Consider the following 16,400-nt stretch of genomic DNA (forward strand, 5'->3'; position numbering starts at 1 on the left):
AAACTATGGACAGACGGTGGATGCTACGCAAACTGATAGATCCAATTAAGTCTAGCGGGGGTCAGGCGTTTCTCCAAGAACCTGCCCGTCTCAAGGTCATTAAAAATGGACGCACTCATTTCTTTACAGATACAAAGGAAGCAGAAGCGTATCTAGCTGGCACCAGTGCGGGCAAGAGCTAGATTTAAAAATGAGTCCAAAAGGATTAGTTCTAACTATAGGTGCAAAGTGCTAACTTTCATTGGAAGCTTCTGTATCTAGAAACATTGGTTGCACGGGGGGGGTCCATTTATGCATCACTGAGAATTTGAAAAACGTTTAGTTTGCTTTTTCTTTTTTTTTGCTTAAGCTGATAAACTGTTAAAGATAGAGGGAGGGTGGGGGCCTCTTAAGGTGACCTGCCATGCAGGCTGCCTCTCCAGCGGCAGCAGTCGCAGAAGGGTGGCTCTTCCCCGGCTGGGGTAAGAGGGAGGGGGGAGGGGGGGGTGCTTTTCTCCGTAGGATGGGGGCTGGGGGGGGAATTAGCAAAATTTGCTTTCAGGCTGATGGGCTAGAACGCTGCGAGGACATTTTTGTTTTTCTCGATTTGTATACTAATGGTATGAGAAATAGGAGACTTACTAGGACACTTGGACATCTTGGACACCCAGAGATAGGTTTAAGGTTTTTTTTTATTTTCAAATGTATGAATTTAAGTGCTTAGCTTGGAATGTAGACGGGCTAAATAGTAAAAACAAGAGATGTTTGATAAGAGAAGAATTAAAATTACACAACCCTCACTTTGCTCTCTTATCCGAAACGCATATTGCGGGGAAGGATAAAAAGCTACTCAATCAATTGGGATACGACATTGTAGTTTGCTCCACCTTCGGGTACTCCACAAGAGGGGTTGATATTCTCAAGGACAGGCGATTTAGGGCTGAAATAATACAAACCTCCTGTGGCAAGGGTGGCAGATGGGCAGTAGCGCAGATTAGTTTCGAGAACCACAAATATGTTCTATGCGTGGTTTACGGCTCCAACACAGATGAACCTATTCTTTTCGATCAACTGAATATTAAACTTTTGGATTGGGAGGGAGAACTTATCATCATGGGGGATTTTAATTGTATCATGGATTACAGAATAGATACAACTAGGTCTAGTAGCTATCAAAGGATGCACAAAACCAGGTCGTCCATTCTTGACCTATGCCGTATCCACAATATCAAATATGCTTGGCGGCATTTATACCCAAAAACACCGGGGTATACTTATTACTCCGCGCCTCATAAACTTTGTTCAAGATTGGATATGGCACTAACAAGTGACAATCTATTGAAGGTTAGCTCCATGGTTCTATGCCCCGAATCTCTTCTGATCATAATGCAATAATGCTGATATTTACAACAGCACATATCAGGGCTTCTCCCAGACCATTCTCCTTTCCCAGACATTTAGTCTCAGATATACTCTATATGACGCAGCTAAAATCACATCTTACAAAATTTATAGATATTAACATAAACTCAGCCACATTTTGTATGGTATGGGATGCTTGCAAAGCAAGCATCAGGGGTTTCACTCAGGCTTATGTGATTAGACAAAATTTGGAACGTCAAAAACAAAACGACATGCTGATTTCAAAAATAATCACCCAAGAAGAGCTACTGGCCTCAGCGCTTCGATTAAATTTATCAACGTCCACAGAAATCGGCCTCAGAACTTGATTTATTAAAAAGCGAAGTTAAGACTAAGTTTATACAGAAAAGCAGCGCCAATATACATAAGTTTAAAATAGCACAATACGAGGGGGGGGGACAAAATTGGAAAAATCTAGGCCTATAAAGTTGCTGAGGATAGAGCAAACTCCATGATTACAAATATTCGGGGGGCTGGTAACAAGATCTATAATCAGCCACTAGATATATTAGAACAATTTGCGGATTTTATGAACATTATATAACCCAGAAACTGAGTCTAATCTGGTCGACATACAGGAATACGTCGAAGAGCATTCAATAAACACTCAGAACATTCCAGAGATGAACTCACTGTCTGACGATATAACTATGGCAGAATTACATCAGGCCATTGCTCTTCTACCTGTAGGAAAAGCGGCAGGGGAAGACACAATACCTTTGGAGATATACAGAGCGTGCTTAGAGGAGTTAGAACATTTATTGCTGAAGGTTATTCAATCTGTAGGTTCAAATGGAAAAGCTCCCAAATCTTGGAATAGGGCGAAAATAATATTTTTTCTAAAGAAAGACAAGCCGAAGGAGGAGAGAGGGTCATATCGTCCTATCTCTTTGATAAATACGGACGCAAAAATATTTGCAAAAATTTTAGCATTAAGATTAGCCCCTATTATGCCCCAAATTATTAACCCACAGCAACATGGGTTCATAACTGGGAGAGATACTACAATACACATCAATATGGCCATCACGGCATTCGATGTAGCAGAGACTGAATCCACCCCACTCTGCATGATTCTATTAGATGCCGAGAAGGCTTTTGACCGAGTGGGGTGGAACTTTCTCTGGTGCGTATTGTCCAAAATGGGGTTCGGGGGAAAATGTTTGCGGGGCATACAGGCATTGTATGACAACCCAACGGCCTGCACTAGCTATGGGGGCCTGACCTCTCCAGACTTTTCAATCCAACGTGGAACTCGTCAGGGCTGTCCTCTATCACCTCTTTTATTTGCCCTCTCATTGGAACCTTTTTTGTTTGCTCTTAAGTCCCAAATCCAGGTTGTACCCTTTAGATCAGGCCCACAAGTGCTAAAAATAACAGCATACGCCGATGATATCGCAGTCTATTCAGAAGATATAGTCGAGGCACTAAAGGGAATTGCTCTAGAGGCCGGGAAATTTGGGAAGGTGTCTGGTTACAAACTTAACCTACAAAAGACACAAATTATAGCTAACTACACTCCTGCTGATATGGTACCTGAGATCTGCAAAATTGCTACCTACTTAGGAGTTAAAATAACGGCTAAACTACAGTAAATTAACAATATAAATTACAATGAACTAACCAAATCCACTATTCTATTATTAAAAAAGTGGCACAGACTACCCCTGAACTTAATCGGCAGAATCAACCTAATTAAGATGAAGGTATTGCCTAAATATGTGTATTTATTTCGATCCATCCCACTGGCGCTAAATAACCAGTTCTTTAAGAAACTTGATGGAATACTCAGTAGCTTTATCTGGGGCTATAAAAAAGCGAGAAGGTCGCTGAATCTTATGAAAAATAATACGAATGAGGGAGGGCTTAATTTTCCTGATTTCCAACTGTATTTCTGGTCTGCTTTTGTTTTTCGCCTCCGCTCCCTACTTAACAGAGGAGGGGCGTTATTTTTCCATTCTTTTATGTTAAAACTCGATTCAAATATGTTTTTGTTTAGAACAAATGACCCCAACTACTACAAAAGGGTTAGATTCAAGACCGCAAGGGACATAATAAAGATCTGGGGCAATATATTAACTTTCTGTAAAACCAGCTTTTTCCACTCAAAGCTACCGCTATGGGGCAATCCGGGTCTTCCAGGCATCTTTAATGACAACATCGCACATGGCTGGTCTAGGTCAGGAATTAGCGTCTTAGGGGATCTATATGGCACACAAGGACTCTTAGACTTCAACACTCTTAAATTGCTATATGACCGACCTGAAAACATGAGGTACAAATACTTACAGTTACATGATTACTTGATTAATAAAAAACAAGTTCTGGAGGTTTTTGACTGTGATATTTGGACCTGTTTATATTCCATAAAAATAAGTCAGTAATAAGCGAAGCATATAGACTTCTAATCGACCTCAAATCAAACGATTGTACTAAATTAGCTGACAAATGGAGTAGAATGTTGGGTTCAAATATTACATCAAAACAAATAGAGTGCTCCCCGATAAATATCAATAAGCGAGTACGATCATCTGGTCTAAGGCTCCAACAATTTGGAACAACCTGCATGCTATACTATACCCCTGAAAGAATCTCCAAATGGCCTTCTAATAATTCCTATAGCGATCGCACAAAATGCCCCAAATGTTTCACTGATGCAGCCGATTTGGCACACATGCTGTTTTCCTGTCCTAATCTTAAGGCCTTCTGGGGCGATATTCAAAAGGTTTTGAAAATGAAGCAGATCCAGCTGCCTATATTTACGGCTGCTTCAGTTTTGCTAGACATCTATCCCGTTTTATTTCCACATGCAGCCTTGGTTACTATACTCATGTCTTGTGCCAAGCTAACTTTGGCCAGAGCTTGGACTTGCGCCGAATCACCCACGGTCTGGGACTGGTGGGCACTTGTAACCGAGATTCATTCGATGGAACTAGCCTTAGCGAATATTAGGGGAACACGCTCATTGAGTAAATATGAAAAAAATTGGGGAACTTTTGTGGAATGATGACGCTCTATCTCTTTATTGGGTATAGGCAAATATCATGCTTTAATGAACTGATAATCAGCGTCTCTAGGATAACATATTTTGTCCGACTATCGAAAGAAACTGTTATAACTTTTTCATATTTGTATTAGTGAATTAATTTATCATTTTCTTTTTCTATTGTATTTTTTCTTTCTTTTTTTCGTGTCCTGCTTGCTTTATCGTATCATATACACATGTCTGTTAACATACGCATTAATGATTTAATGTATTTCTTCCTTGTCAGCCTGTTAACAATAAAAATAAAAATAAATAAAAAAAGAATAAGTCTTACAGGTTGTCAGATACAGTGAGGTCCAGCATTAAGGCTGACATGTCCAGTAGCCCTTGGTCAAGTCCTGTGGTTGTGGTACCAAAATCTGCCCCACCGGGCACCACACCTGAACTGAAATTCTGTGTGGATTATAGAGGGCTCAATTCTGTGACTAACACTGATGCTCTCCCCATCCCCCTGATAATGAGCTGATTGAACAGTTAGGTGCTGCCCAGTATCTGAATACCTTTGATCTTACATCAGCATACTGGCAGATCGCTCTAATAGAGGGAGCAAAAGAGAGGTCAACCTTCTCCACTTAGGAGGGCCACTACTAGTTCAGAGTGATGCTCTTTGAATTAAAGAATGCCCTTGCTACCTTCCATAGGCTGGTGAGCCAAGCCCATGCTGGTACTAATACCTTCTCTGCTGCTTATCTGAATGATATAGCTGTCTTCAGTCCCATCCGCTGCCACTGTTGCTGCGTTTCCCATGGTGCACAAATCCAGCCATTGGGCTGCCATCGATTTGAGCGATTGCGCTCTTTTCCAGAATGTATGGACAGATGTCCCCTCTGCCAGATATACTCCGTAATGGAAAAACACTGAATCTTTGATACGCCTCACGAGGAAATCTGCCCACGACGAAACCACGCACTAATGTGACTAAAGGCATAGTGTGATTAATTAATGCTCAAGACAACATTTGTTATTCTCTGTCCTGATGATGATGCCCTATATGTAATATGGCATCGAAACGTCGTCGACCATAAAACACCAAATGCAATATATGATTGAAATATTGATAATTTCAGTGGTGTGTTGTAAATAATTCAAGTCTGTAAACACTGACTAAAAGTACAGAGACATAATTTTGCTTTGCCCTTTTGGCCACTAGTTCTGTTGTCTTGTCTTGTATGTTAAGGGTCACGGCTGTGCCCGCTTGACAATTAATGGTTCTCCCATTTCTTAAAAATTCTTCTGATCATCAAAAAAAATAAAAATTCTTGTCCGGCTGGACAAAAGACATTTCACTTATTAAGTGTATGAATAATGTTTTTTCATATTATTGTGTCCATTAATAGGGACCACTGTCTTGTGTAATATGATAGCTGTCTTCAGTGGCAGCCAGAAGGACCACATTTTTTACCACCAGGAAGTGCCTTAGGCTCTGTAACAGGCAGGTCTCACTATCAAGGTAAGTAAGTGCCAGAAAGGGCAGGGGTTTGTGGTGTACTGGGGACACCTGGTGGACAGGGGAAAGGTGAAACTCCTTCAGGCTAAGATACAAACCATCATGGCCTGGCTGCCCCCTCCTCCCCCAAAACCAAGACTGAGGTCACAGCATTTTTGGACCTCACTGGGTAATATAGAGATTTGGTAAGGGCTATGGCACTATTGTGGCCCCCTTGAGTGAATTGACTTCTAAAAAGCAGCCCAGGAATGTACATTGGGCAGAGGCATGCCAATATTGCATTTGATTCCCTGGCGCAAGGTATGTACACAGCTCCTGTGCTCAGACTGACTCCTCAGAGCATGGCATAGGGGCAGTTCTATCTCATTTTAATGAGGAGGGCCTAGACCAACCTGTATCCTTCAATTCCTGGAGGTTACTCTCCAGGGAACAAATGTGGAGTGTTATAGAAAAAGAAGCTTTTGCTGTGGTTTGGGCACTGAAGAAGCTGAGACCATACTTGTTGGGCACTCGCTTCCTGATTCAGACTGGCCACAGATCCCTCAGGTGGCTCTAGCAAATGAGGTGTGAGAATCCAAAACAATTGATGCGGTCCATTTCCCTACAGGGTGTGAACTTCAGGGAGGAACACAGATCAGGGGTAGACCACTCCTTTGCTGATGGTCTATTCAGGGTGTTCCACCTTAGTGAAAAGAACTCCCTAGAGACTGGATAGCTCTCCCCACTTTCAGCTGGGGGGGGGGGGGCACGTGTTAGATCTGTCAGCCTAAGGTTGGTCTTCCACCAATCATTTTGCTTTTTGCCTGCACATTTTTCTGAATCTTTTTACTGGCCCTATCCCTCTGAACACTTTACCACTACTAATCAGTGCTAAAGTGCACATGTTTCTTCCCTAAACAGGTGTGTAATTGCTGTATACCTGACTGACATATTACATTTACTTGTAAGTCCTTTGTAAGGTGGTAGTCCACATTGCCAGGGCCTGTAAGTTAAATGCTACTAGTGGGATGCAGCACTAAGTGTGCCACCCACAGAAGTAGCCTTTCAAACCTACCTCAGGCCTGCCACTGCAGTGCCTATGTGTGCAGTTTGCTGCCACTTCAACTTGACATTTAAAACTACTTGCCAACCTTAAACTCCCCTTTTATTACAAATGTCACCCCCTAAGGTAGACCCTAGGTATCCCAAAGGGCAGGGTGCTATCTAAGTAATGGGCAATATATGTACTGTATGATTTGAACGTATTGGTAGTGAGAACCAGCCTATTTAATTTTTCAGTACTGTCAGGCCCACTCCTCTAATAGGTTAGCATTGGGAATTCCTTAATACACTTTTAAGCTATAATCGCTGGTCAGAGAGGAGTAGCATTTTCATGTTTGATATGTTTGGAATGGTATTGATAAATCCTACTTACTGGTGAAGTTGGATTTAACATTACTATTTTCGAAATGCCACTTTTAGAAAGTGGACATTTCTCTGCACTTACTACTCTGTGTGCCTGACAGCCTGTCTCCAATATACATCTGGGGTGGGTGACAGCTACACTTTATGCATTCCCTCTAGATAGACACAAAACAGTTAAGGTAGGTGTGTCTGGGTGCCCATCTACATACATCTGCATTCTGATGACCTTACCGGGGCAGGATGGAGGGGAGGGGCTTACACTTCACGTGAATAGGTAGTGACCTGTCCCCACAAAAAGGGGTGCTTTTCCCCCCACAGATAGCCTGGCAGTCAGGACTGGGCTGAAAGGGGGACATGTGCACTTCAGAGAGCTTCTTTGAAATCTCCCCCACATTGAAGGGACTTGGGTATAAGTACTGGGTCTCTGAATCTTTGACAGAATGACTACTGCGCTGCTTAAAGGACTCATCAATGGACTGCAGACTTGGAAGGCCTGTTTTTCTCTAGTGTTGCCCTGCTGCTCCCTGACTCTGTTGTAGGAGAGCTTGACTCTGCCTTCTCACTAAGTGATCTCCAAGGGCCTGTTGTCTTAACTTCTGTTGCTTGACATTCCGGGAAATCAGTCTCTACCCTTCCTCTGTGCCTAAGCCACTGGAAAAGTCCCAGATACTTGCAAAATGGATTTTGATGCATCTCTTTCTGTGTGTAACAGAACCGGCGGATCGACCTGGTTGCGGAGTAAAATCCACGCATTGCATCTGAGGCAGTACTTTGCCTCTAGAGATCTATGCATCGGACAGCGTGTCGCCACCACTGCAGCTTGGTGAGATTGATGCATCCTCTTGACTGCATGGCAGAATTTGTCGCTTCGCTCGACGCCTCTTGACTTCGGCACCTGTCTTCGGAATTGACACATCGCCTTCACTTCGCGGAGAAGATCGACGTATCTCATTTCTTGCAACCAGGAAAGGTACTCTGCTCATCAGGGACTGTATGGGTCATGAAGCCGGCCGGAACTCTAACGCGGTCGGCCCAACCTTTGACTTTGCCTTGGTCCAGCAAGACCTAAAGTGGCCTTTTAGCACTACTTGCTTCTAAACGCTTTCACTGCATTTATTCTTTTAAAATTCAATATCGCTAGTTCTATACATTGGATTTTTGTCATTTTGGTCTTGTTTTGTTTATAATATAATAATCTATTTTTATAATCCAGCGTGAAGTGTTTTTGTGGTGTATTCATTGTGCTACTGTGTGTGTGTTGCACAAATATTTTACACATTGCCTCTTTAGATAAGCCTAATTGCTCTGTGCCACACTACCAGAGGGTGAGCACAGGTTTAGTGTATCTAGCTTACCCTGACTAGGATTGTGTCTCCTGCTTGGACAGAGTGCTAACCTTTGCCAACCAGAAACCCATTTTCTAACATTTCCCTAGATGGCCGCCGACCCCGGGACAAAAACGGAGGTGCCCCCATTGCAAAACCTGATAGATAATGTTGATGCTTTCCCTGTTGAGGGCATTTGGTCCATCACACGAGTGAGGTACCATTTTTATCAGGAGACCTGAGGGAATGCTTGTTGGTAGGAAATTTGTGCCAGCCCAGTGATCCAACAACTTTACCACACAGAAATGTGACGAAAATTTGACTTTTTAGCTAAATTTGAAGTTTGGAGGGAATAATGGATGAGAAACCATTGTAGGATCCTTGCAAGCCACTTCTCCCTGAACTCCTCCAGGTGTCTAGCTTTCAGAAATGTCTGGGTTTGGTAAGTTTCCCTAGATGGCTGCCAAACCCGGGACCAAAAACGCAGGTGCCCCTCTTGCAAAGCCACGTCGTTTTGTAATAGATAATTTTGATGCCTCCAGAATATGTTTTGTGCCCTTAACTGTTGCGGGTAGTGGGCCCACCCACACAAGTGAGGTATCACTTTTTTTTCGGGAGACCTGGGAGAATGCTGGGTGTTAGGAAATTTGTGCGGCCCGGTCATCCAAAAACTTTCCCAAATAGAAATGTGTGAAAATATATATTTTTGTTTATGAATCAAATTTACACGGACTTCTGGATAAGTAAACCTAGTGGGATCCACACAAAACATACCACATATTATTCCCTTAGTGATCAGTTTCCAAAATATGTGTGTGTAGAAGGTGTTCACTACATAGAGAGCACACACTGACAGTAAAAAGCAAAAAAAAAACATTATTGCACAACCATCCACTGGTCAATCACAGGCATACTGGTTGAATTTGGCACACGGGTAAGTAAATGGTTCATAACAAAACTTTATTCACCAATGTCTTTAAAAATGAAATCTGCAAAAGTCAATTTTAATAATTTTAGCATCAGAATAAAGAACCACTAAATTACATCCCGTGAGCTGAAAAGCCACGCCAAGGCACCAACTGCTTTACAGTCCATTCCCATGCCTTTCGTGTGTTAGACACAGAAAACCATTCACACTGCCAGATGTGGGCTTAACACAATACAACACTTACAATTAGAAACAGAGTCATTCAAGGGTCCATCACTCTCACACGCCAACAAGACTAACACACCAATCTCACCACCAAACACAAACACACTCAAGCAAGTCAATACACATACTGGCTACCAGCAACCAGCACACCCCCAGTCCACACACAGCCAGCCAGATGCCAGTTCAGACACAGCAATCACCCCGCTTGAAAGCTGATAGAATGTAAGGACTGGTGTTTTGGTGGTGGTGTGTGTTTGTGTGTGTTTGTACTGACTTGCTGCTGATCACAACACACACAATTGCAGCCACATGCCAGTCCACACACACCACTGTGTATACACACCGCCAGCCAAATACCAGTCCATGCACACCACCAGCCAAGCACCAGTCCATGCACACTGACAGCTAAGTGCCAGTCCATGCATACCAACCTACCAAGCACGAGTCTTCAAACACCGCTAGCCAAGCACCAGTCCACACACACCATCAGCCAAGTGCCAGTTCCCACACACCGCCAGCCAAGTACCAGTTCACACACACCCCATCACATTTGTTTTTAACAAACAAGAACACACAAATCAAGGAGATGAAAAACCACATATGACTACAAACACAACAGGCTTAACTAAATACATCAAACACCCGCCAAACTTGAAATGGAACAAAAAATATAAAATGATACAGACCAGTCAGTTCACTTTTATTCTCACGGTTGCTCCCATTACTTGATTTGTGTGTGGTATGATTTAAAACATGTAGGCACATATAGCCCAGGATTATAAGGAGACTCGGGCAGTGTATACAATGTTCCTTTCGCACGCTTCTTCAGACACAGACTCTACATCTTCTACAGGGAAAGGGTTTTTTTGGGTGTGGGAGGAATGTAATCAGGAAAGTGGCAATCTTTTAATCTAGCCACATCCTCCACCATTCCATCTCTAGGAACACTTGTCTGCTCCAAAGTGCAGGTAAGCATGGAACTCTTCTTTATTAGTCTTCTCACCACCACAGGTTCCAGTCAGCTGTAGTGCGCTGTGGAATGTTGCCACACAGAGGATAGGACCGTACCAACTGGGACAGGGAGGGGAGGGGGGGTCCGGATTGTACCATGGGCGAAACTGATACTCTCCCCGGGTTAGAGCTGAGGTCAGCGTCACCCCTTTGATTGTGGTGAATAATTCTGTCCATGCTCCAGGTTTGTCCATTTTTCAGTTGGACCACATTTTTCCCTACTTTGGATATTCTGTAAGGCTCTGAGAACCTAGACGCTTGTCTTCTGTGTGGGTTGGGCAGGTCCACATGGACCCATTCTCCTTCTTTGAACAATAGGGATTTGACCTGCTTGGTATGGTCATATCTGTCTTTGTATTTGGTTTGGTGTTCGTTTTCAACCTTCTTGAAATTTCTTTGCGGTTCACCACGCATGTGTCGTTCCTTTTTAATCCTGGAGGAGACAGTCTTGTTTTAGGGACCCGCCCTTTGAGAGAGGTGAAAGGGGAAATCCCTGTTACGCTATTGGGAGGGGAGCAATAAGCCCAAATGGTCTCCATTAAAGCAGAGTTGGCCGGTGTCCCCATAACTACTGCTCTGCTATGCTGAAGGCATTCTTTGTCCATTCGGTTGATCCACTCTACAAGCCCATTTGCACGGGGACAATACAATGCTGTCTTGTGATGGTTGATGCCCCTGTATGCCAGAAACTCTTTCATGTTTTTGGAAGTGAATTGCACCCCATTGTCAGTGACCAAAGTGTCTGGTATACCCTCTTCATAAAAAACTCCTTCCAAGAATTGTGTGAGTACTTTAGTGTCAATCTGATGTACACATTCATACAAAACCACAAACGAGTGTGGTAGTCCAGCAATACCAAAATGAAACGTTCATTTACACTGTTCATGTTCAGAGGACCAATTATGTCAAGGGCCAATTTGGTCCACGGCCTGTCTGGAACCTCCACTGGTGACAGTGGTGGTTTGCGAGTTTGATGAATCTAATCACTGCGGCTACAATCTAAACAGTTCTTCACAACATTCTCAGTCATTGCATCCATGCCTGGCCACCAGTAATCCAAGCAAATGTTGTTCTTGGTTAGGCTATGCCCCAAATGACCCTTGTGAGCCGGTTCTACAATTCTCTCTCTTAGATTCTCAGGAGGATCCACCTTCTCCCCACGGCAAACACCTTCTTGAATATTCAACTCTAGCCTTATGTCCCAGTACTTACATAGGTTTGCCAGAACAACAGTTTTAGTAGCAGGCCAACCATTGCTGATGAACTCTTTGATTGACCCCATTTCAGTATCATCTTGCACAGCACTGTCCCATTCTTCCTTGTTCAAACATTGAAGTTGAAGTATGACATCATCACAATTATCTGAAGCAGTATTGCATTCACTCATTGGTGGTGAACGGGATAAGAAATCAGCAACAATGTTTTGTGAATCTGGCACATATTTAACACTGAAATTGTACCCTTCAAGCCCCAGGATCAATCTGGCTCTTTTGAGGGTGGTGCTATTTGACCCTTTTATCGTAAACGCAAACATTAGAGGTTTGTGGTCAGTCTTTACAGTAAATGGAATACTCCACAGAAAAAAAGGAAAATGTTTGATTGCCCAATTGCAGGCAAGTGCCTCTCTTTCCACTACGGAGTAGTTACATTCTGCGCCCTTAAGGGCACGGGAGGCAAATGCGACGATCTGTTCTTTACCATCATCAACTTGTGTGAGGCTGGCTCATAGGCCTTTGTTACTGGCATCAGTGCAAAGAATAGTGGGTTTCGTGCGGTAGAATTTTCCCAGGGATGGGGCAGAAATAATGCAATATTTTACAGTCTCAAAGGCATTGTGACAGTCATCAGACCATACAAAGGGAGTTCTGGATTTGAGTAAACCCCGCAGGGGTTCAACTATGGAAGCCTAATTTCTCACAAATTTGGCGTAGAATTCGGACAGACCCAAAAATGACTTGAGCTCTTGAACAGAGGTTGGGGCAGCTGTGTCACGAATGGCCTCTACCAGGTCTATTTTGGATCTGATACCATCCTCAGAAATGATGTACCCAAGGTATTCAACGGATCCCACTCCAATGCGACATTTGTCCTTTTTGAGAGTGAGGCCTGCTTTTCCCAAATTGGATAGCACCATTCTGAAAGTAGAATTATGTTCCTCCTGGTCCTTCCCATATATGAATATATCATCCTGAAAACAGAGGTTCCTGGGAAGGTCTTTTAGGACGTGCTGCATTATCCTCTGGAAGGCAGCAGCCGCAGAGGCCAACCCAAATGGCATGCGTAGGAATTGGAATGTTCCCAGGGGAGTAACAAAAGAGGTTAGGTGACGTGAGTTTGGGTGCAGCTTTACCTGGTGGTAGGCAGAGGACAAATCCAAGACGCTGAAACAACTGCCACCTTTGATGAGGGTGAGAACCTCGTGTATACAGGGCAGGGGGTGTCTATCCACCCAGATGTTCTCATTGAGGTCCCTGAGGTCCACACACAACCTGATATCTTTACTAGCAGCTTTGGTGGTAAGAATAATGGGGGCCAACCACTGTGAGCATTCAATGGGTTCAATAACCCCTAAAGACAATAATCTGTCAAGTTCAGTGCAAAGAGGGGCTTGCATCATGTAGGGAAGGGGTCTGACTTTGTGTGCTACTGGCGTGGCGTTAGATTTTAACTTTATGGAATGTTGGTAGTCCTTAAGTAAACCCAAATTGTCAGGAAAAACTTTGGGGAATTCGTTGCATACTTCCATCCCCCCTGCTGAAGGCTCGACCAATAAAACTTGATCAGGAATGTTAGGATCGAGTTTAATGCCCAGTTCCCTCTGGTGTTTCCACCCTAACAAGTTAGATCCTTTCTGGGTGACGTAAATCTTGCCTACTGTGTTCCTGCTCTTAAACCCAATTACCATGGTGGTCATGCCCAAAAAGGGTATGGGATCCCCATTATAACCACCTGGTTGGATGCCAGGGGCCTGTACGGTTTCTTGCCAAGAGGGAAAAAGTTGGAAGAATATCTTAGCATCAACAAGGGTGTAAGGGGAACATGAGTCAGCAAAGACAGTAACGGGTTTATTTTATTGTCTAGGGTGATGTCACAAGATGGAGATTTGGCCGAATTGTTTGTATCTTTCAGTTGGAAAATTAACTTAGACTCAGTAGACGATTCTGGTTCAATAGACAACACAGATTTGGAGCGCTGATCATTACAAACAAATGTCCCCTTTTCCCACATTTGTGGCAGATGACAGAATGGCCTTGGCATATAGGGTTGTTGGCAACGGCTCCCACACCTATAACACCTGAGTTTGGTACCAGGAGGGAGCCTGTTAGCAGGCTTATTTCTGTTATCTTTACTAGAATACTGTTTGCTTATGGCATTGACCTCCGTGGATTTGCCCCTTCTCCTTTCATTGCAACCATACAATCTGCTGTGTGCTCAATCCCCCCCGCTGTGTCTATGGCTTCCTTGAGGTCAGGGTAGGCCACTAGAAGCCTCTCCTGTATCTTGCGATTGTTCATGCATCTAACCAACTGGTCCCTAATTAGGGACGCTTGAAGAGACTCAAATTCACATGTGTTTACTAGGCCCTTTAATGCAGCAATAAATTGTTTAACTTTCTCACTTTTACCTTGTGTCCTTGAAAAGAACTTATGCCTCTCTAACACCACATTTATTTTCTTGCTGAAGTGTTTTTCTAATTTATTAACAGCCACCAAGTACACATTTTCATCCTCATCACTATCACTTGCTCCATCTGCATTGATTGAAATATCATCATAAACTTTACGACCCTCTATGCCTAAATTGTGCAGTAGGGTGTGTAGTTTACGTAAATGAGAAAAATTCTCCCCACTGATAGCAATTAGGTAAGACTCTAGTAATCCAAACCATTGCTTCCATGGCAGTACAGGGTCACCCCCCTCGTTAAGGAAAGGTGGGGGTTGCAACATGTTGGCAGCTGCCATGCTGGCGACCGAGGACAACATTTTTTAGAGTACAGTAGTATGGTATTCAGCATACAGGGAAAGGTAACACAGGTCTAGAGTATTTGACACTTTGAATTAGTGCAAGACTGTATACAGTAAAAAACAATTTACATGACAAACCCACCCAGCACAAGAACACCCTGTGCACACTGCAAATGTGGATAACCAGAGCATTGAAGTCCGAACAATTGTGAAGAGCTGAGCCTGTCAGCGTGAAGAGACAGGCACTGACTACGGTAAATTAACTGTGCCCCTCAGTTTGACATTACAAATGTAAGGCTGTACCCGTCAGCGTGAAAAGACAGGCAGGACTGTAGGGCCATCAGCTGTGCCCATCAGCGAGATAACACAGATGGAAGGAACTATAGGGGCTCCCTTAGAGTGAAAAACACCAACAGCTGTGCTCATCCGCGTGGGGCGAGGAGCCTGAAGAGGGTTAAAGCAAACAAAGGTAGGCTAAATAGATTTGAATTAAAAGGGAATCCATTGGCACACTGTCAGCGTCAACGAGGTGAGTAAAGCTGGCAGGCTGGGTTGAAAAGCATTGAAGGAAACTGTGCAGGAAGACTCATAAGGAGTGCTTTTAGCACCGTGGAACGCTGTGCCTGTCTGCGTTACTGAAGCTTGGCAGGCAGGAAAGGAAACGGCTTCTTCTTTAAGATCAATTTCCCAACCGAATGTCTCACAAAGTAAAGTATTCTCGTAGTGTTGTGTTCTAAAGATCCATGTGCAAGACTTCACTGAAGACGGACGGTGCTAACAACACTTTCCATGTTATAAAATTGTACAAATAGCTTGGCACAGCTAAAAATAGGTATAAATAAATGTGGCAGGTGAACTAAGAAAAGCGGAGAGGAGAGTTAAACACCACTCTCTCAGGTCTAGTAATAAGTAGAAGGCAGCAAAGAACCAGCAATGTAACACTGCCACCTAGTGGAGAGAGCGCATGAGCGTGCCAAAATGCTATGGCAGGACAGGAGGCTCAGATTATGCTTACGCTATTTCTTTACTACAGACAGCAGCCAATAGGAACACAGTAAAGAAAAAGAAAACTACCATCCCCATGAACACCTGGGCAACCATAGAGACTACATCCCTATATAAACAACCATAGAGGACATGACTCCCTCTTTCTTTGCTGCTTCGCAGCCAGTTAAGTGTATTTAACTATTACTCACTGCTTATTGAATTGTGTGTATTGCATTGCATTGTGCTTACTTTTATCTCCTTGCCCGGGTGTGTTTATCGCGTTGTCATTGGTAGCGTTGCCCCGGGTATCATTGCGGCTGTTTCCCCTGCCATTTTCGTTGAAGAGGAAGCGCGGGTTTGCCTTCCGCGACTGGAGCGCTTGCTGCCCGCGTCTTCAGTGGAGAAGGGAGTTCTGGGGCTCCGGGGAGAGCGCGCGTCTGCCGCGCGCCTCGCCGCATTCTTTCCATTCCTCAGGCGGCATTTCGCGCATGCGTTTCAGGTTGTTCTTCCGCGTTTACACAGGGACTCTACACGCGTGAGGCAGCGTTTCCTTGCCTAAGCCCACAGCCTGGTCGGAAAAGCCCCCGGTCGACGCCTTTTCTCAATAGAGATTGGGCTGTATAATTTCTAGAGGCAGTGCCTAGAGTGGCTTCACGTCAGC

The sequence above is a fragment of the Lissotriton helveticus genome, chromosome 1_1, assembly GCF_964261635.1.
Source record: "Lissotriton helveticus chromosome 1_1, aLisHel1.1, whole genome shotgun sequence".
NCBI classification, from domain to species: Eukaryota; Metazoa; Chordata; class Amphibia; order Caudata; family Salamandridae; genus Lissotriton; species Lissotriton helveticus.